Source organism: Halyomorpha halys, unplaced genomic scaffold (assembly GCF_000696795.3).
Source record: "Halyomorpha halys isolate HHAL.00 unplaced genomic scaffold, Hhal_1.1 Scaffold128.1, whole genome shotgun sequence".
Taxonomy (NCBI): Eukaryota; Metazoa; Arthropoda; class Insecta; order Hemiptera; family Pentatomidae; genus Halyomorpha; species Halyomorpha halys.
Window position 1 is genome coordinate 564,516 of NW_027110898.1, and position 5,608 is coordinate 570,123.

Genomic DNA, 5,608 nt, shown 5'->3' on the forward strand with positions numbered 1-5,608 from the left:
TATATATATAGTTGACCATATAGATTTAAATATAAGAAGACGGTAAAAAAAAGAAGAAATAGTTTAAAACTATTTTAATGTTCGACGTTTCGCCCCACTTTGCAGGCCTTCATCAGGGCTAAAAAGATACAAAAAAAAAAGAAAACTGAGAATATTACAACAATAAGATACAATTAGGTAATTTAAGCTAAGATAGTATAGTATACTATTTTATGTCTTTCTTCCTTTTATTTATATGTAATTTCTTATCACTTTATTTTTACATAATATTTATCCTAGCTTAAATTACATTATTGTATCTTATTTTTGTAATATTCTCAGTTTTCTTTTTTTTTTTTGTATCTTTTTAGCCTTGATGAAGCCCTGCAAAGTGGGGGGAAACGTCGGACATTAAAATAGTTTTAAACTATTTATTCTTTTTTTGACCGCAACCCTGACCATCTTCTTATAGTTAAGTTATTTATATTTGCAGTATTTATGAACACGATTTTTTATATTGATATCTCGTTGAAGGTCTATGAATGATCTCCAAAACGGATCATCTGCTTTGTTTGATGTTGGCAGATGTATGCTTGATGTTGGACTTAGCCCTGTGCTCTGTAACGTGTATTTGTTTTACCTGAACGGCTTGTACTTCTTTGTTTCGTCTACTCTTCCGTTACATTAACAAAGATGAGTAATTAACAGAACAAAACTGAGGGCCATTTGCAATCATAACGATACAGTATATATATTTATGTATGTATGAATTCCAGTATAGTAGGCAACAAAGATTCGAAAGAGCCTGAAACTAGAAATTTTTTTTTAAATATGTACCGGTCTCGATGTTTTGAGAATAATGTTTACTATATGAATATTTATAACGTAAAGAGAATGTTATTTAAGTTGAATCAGGTGAGGTTTCTCTTAACGGACAGCCCTCTATAACTGAGATCTCTCTTAAAGGATAGAATAACTGTCTGAATGATTTAATTACAAAATAATTCTTATACTAAAATACTGAAAAATGTACCTTATTTTTAAAAAGATAGAGATATTTTTTTCTAATGTTCGTACATAATTTTATAAATTATTCATTCTAGGAATTTTCTTATCCCGCTCTGACTATTTATGATTGTCCATACCCCTAGGTTGTTTTGGTTCGGTTCTGATTTATTCTTTTATTTTGTCAGAACTCTTAAGTTCCAAAACAATTTTATATTAAAATTCGTTGACAGCACTTATATATTGAATCATTCTGTAGCTCATCATTCATTGTATGTAAAAATAAAGAGATTCCCTACCTTCGGTTGTGTAGAAGGGAAAAATTAAGGCGTAAATTTATAGATTTTGGCCCGATGCATGCAATATTACACATCTGATAATATCCGCGATAATCTCTGTAACAGGTTTATCTGGTTTGGTTAACCAGCCTTAGTCACCTGAAATCATAACACATTATTAAAATTGGAGGGTATTATTAAAAATTTCATGTGTCAGACTCAGAACTCGAACATATTACACCATTTGCTTACGTAATGTTTTACTTTAAAACTCGAAATTACTTTTCTTTTTATCAACTGTTTGGTTTTGATTTGATCAATAATTACAGACACATTAATATTTTTTGCAATCTGCGAACAACTAAATATAAGAACGTCGCTAGGTCAGTATCATAATTCTCTAAAATTTGATTAATTTCGACAATGTATTTATTGAGATATACAACAATGTCATTTACTTTATTTTGATACATTATATCCAATACCTGAATGCATACTGTTTTTCTGCAACATGGATCTTTGCTTTCATTATTGGCAAGTGACTGTTATGTTTTTCCCAGAAACATTGAACGAGGTATTTGTAAAGAAATCGAATACTGAGAGTTAAAAAACAAAGAAGCTCTGGAGGCCGCAATGTGCCCGCGAAATCCTTTTATCGAGTTGTTAAATGATAAAGCAAAACTTTCTGTAAATGAAACAAGAAACGGCCCGACAACAATAACTGGATTCATCACGGGCCACCGCTTGTTTGAGATACCATCTCGGGATAATGGAAGTGCTGAACAGTCCGCAATATTTGGACAGATTAGGTTTCATTAATAAAGATGCTATCAAAAAGAGAATTTATTTAAGGATTATTATTAATGTTATTGCTATTAACGAAAAGAAAAAAAAGTAAATAATACCAATAATATACAAATAATACCACCAATATATTTAGGATGTTTAAACCAGGTTCACTGAAAAAAAAATTGATTCATCGTGTTTTCATGTTTTAATCGTTTATCTGAAACGTCCTGTGCCCGATATTTTAAATGACGGATGAGTTTCAATTTCAGATCTGATTGGATTTCTTCTTTCATTCGACATTTGACCGTAAAAGCCATAATGGTTTTATGTTGATCTGTTCAAATATGATTGAACTCTACAAATCGGTGTTGGAATATTGTAAAACCTTTAAACACTTGCAGATGAAAAAGTCTGACTATAATTACTAATGTTATAATTAATAATCTCATAGTTATGTGCTGATCTTCACTATTTTAAAGAACTATTTTCCTTTTATATTATATACTATATAATATTTTTTTTAAAATTTATTTATTGTAATTTATTACTGTGAAAAAATAGAATAAGCAAATACGTGAAATGTTTCAAACACTTGAATATCTTGGGAAGGAATCACCCAATGGTGGTACTTCAAACATTAATTTAAAATAGTAGGTATTAAGGCCATTTTCTTTTTAGACTCCTCGGAGCATTATCAGGGATTGTTAAGGATGAGAGATTAAGAACTAATGGGTTAGGATGGGTAAGGAGTTTAGAATGAAAATGCGCATATCTTTTTCGGACCAAATCTGCAATGAAAGGGATGTTAAGGTCTTTGATAATGAGTTTATTTGTTGCGTAGTAAGAAGCATCAAGGATTTTTAGCAGGATTTTGGATTGTAATGATTGAATAAGGAAGGAATTCGATAGTTTGGTAGAGCCCCAGAGCTCAATTCCGTATGTCCAAATTGGTCTGATTATTATAGTAAATAATATTTTTTTGTAGTGAAGGGTAGGTTTAGAGCGATGTCAAGTAGGTGTTGTAGGAACCGAAATCTACGAGCAGTTTCTTGTCCTTTCAATCTTGTATGGGGATTCCAAGTAAGACCCTTGTCAAGATGGAGCCCAAGTAGCGAATCTGTTCAATAGGCGTTAGTGGAATATTTAAAAAGGATACTGTAGGACTGGAGGGTAGAGGTTTAGGAGAGTAAAGGCGATCTGGTGGGATTTGTAAGGATTTATTTTGATTCTCCAGTTTTTAAATCATTCTTCAATGGATGTTATGTGTGTCTGTAGAGTTTGTGATGCATTAGTTAGGATCGTTGCTTACAGACAGTACACATATGCCATCGGCGTATGTTGTTAGGACTGTGTTAGGGTGGGTTGGGATATCAGCGGTATAAACCTTATAGAGAATGGGACCTAAGATACTTTCTTGAGGAACACCGGCAGACTGAGGAAAGGGAGAAGTGTAGGTTAGGTTATGATTTACTTTCATAAGGTTCTATCAGAAAGGTAAGAGCAGATTAAAAGGAAATATGAAGGGAAAAGGAATTGACGAAGTTTATGGAGCAGTCCTGGATGCCACTCGATCAAAAGCTTGTTTAACATCGAGGAAGAACTATATGCAGTACATTACGCGCTCTAATGTGGAAGATATGATATCGACCACTCGATGACACTGTTGTATGGTAGAATGGGATGTTCCAAATAAAACTGGTCGTCAGAAATAACATGATATGAATCAAGGATTGGATAGAGGGGTTTTAAGAGTTTGTTCTAGGATTTTGCCTATAATGCCCTTATTTAAATAGGACGGTATAAAGATGGATATTCAAGTGATAATAAAATTAATAGTAGAAATCAACAAGAATTCTACTATACTATAAGTGATTTGGCACCAGTGTCACCCATGGATCATTATTGGATCGTCAATAACATCAATCTTTCCACAATGATTCCCGATTAGAAGTTTACTATGGTCATACCTGGGGACATTTGTGAAAATTCCTCAGTTTTTTAGAAAATATGAGAAACAAAATTGATAGAAAAATTTCAATTATTTTTTAACTAATGAAAAAATTTTGTTGCAACAGAACATTAGTTTTTGAACGAATTTTAGATATTTCTTAAAATTATACTTAATGAAATGTCATAAAAAATAATAAACATAATAAATTAAAAGCTATCATCTCTTAGTTGGCCGAATCCTATTCTTAAGCCAAATATTTTGGATTTAGCTTTTTCAGTTCTAACAACTTTCTTCCATTCCTCATTCCTATTTTCCACAGTGCACAAAAAACGAAAAACGTCTAAAATATGTGAAATAACAAGTAAGTAGTACGAAAAAGTACTGGAAGAAAATTATATATCAATATAATATTCAAAATATTTGCCTCTAGAAAAAATTAAAAGTATGTAAGGTGCCGGTCTGAAGAGGTGTATTTGGGCGAATACTTATACTCTACTATAAAACATTATGGAGGATCAATAATGGCTGGAAGTTTTTTTTTCTTGCTGGAGTGGGAGTTCTTATAATAATAGAGGGGAAAATGGATAATAAAAAGAATCCATTTCGGTTGAAGATTATTGTGATGGGGTTCTGTTTTACAGTATAACGATGATCCAAAGCACACAACCAGAGTTATAAAAGGATATTTGGCGAAGGAGGGCAGGAAGTTTTAGAATATGTTTCAAATATGACCATTTATAATTCATCTGATTCCTCGTTTGACTCACTTTCTGATTCATGAAAAATATTTCATTAATATTAAGTTGTCCTGAAAGAAAAAAAAAGTACTCTAAGGGGAAAATTAGGGAAATATGGGGAAATTAGCAACCCAATTCTCTAATTCTATAGATCGAATTCTAAAGCTTGATTTTCAGAAGTTCAATCTAGTTATGGATCTAAAACTCCATAATTTTATCAATCCCAGGAAGAAAAGCAAAGTATATTATCAATTAATAAGGGAAGAAGTTTTGGCCGTTCTAGACTAGGAATAAATTGGAAAAGTGTGGTTTTGCAAGTTGTTATTATCCATTTGGAGTTTTAAACCTGAATAACTTTTGATGCTGCAATCCAATCCGGAAGACCAAAATTATACGCCCGTTGGTAGGGATAATTTTGAGGGTAAAATTCAATACTTATACTGGTAAGTTTTGAACGAACGTTTATTGCTGCATTATATTGATCTAAGTGCTGTATTCAAAGTAAGTAAATATTTTAAAATTAATTGAAGAAGTTATTCCTAATCTAGGTTTATTGCTTCACCTTCACGTTCCAATAATTCCATGGCGTAGCCATTGGGTATAGCTAGACTACAACACCTTAGCTGGACTCATATCAACTCCTTATAATTCAAGGTCAATCAAAGGGAGAATACACAGTAAAGTATATGTAGTACATTTCATTTATTATATTGATATGTATGAGAGGTACCAGCTGGAGTTTTTTAACTTAAAATAATTTCCGTTGTCGGCATACCAATTATACCGCCGGACCTAGGCAAAAACCCCGTCGGCAACAGATCTAAAGTAATGTAAAAAGACATATAGATAACAGAGGGTACCATTAACTG

The 5,608-nt window shown here is 32.0% G+C and overlaps 1 protein-coding gene across 5 annotated transcripts in view; it reads left to right on the top strand.

Moving 5' to 3' along the window:
• LOC106678192 (atrial natriuretic peptide receptor 1) overlaps positions 1-5,608 on the top strand; it is a 1,188,520-nt gene that overhangs the window by 423,121 nt on the left and 759,791 nt on the right. The window lies entirely within an intron of this gene.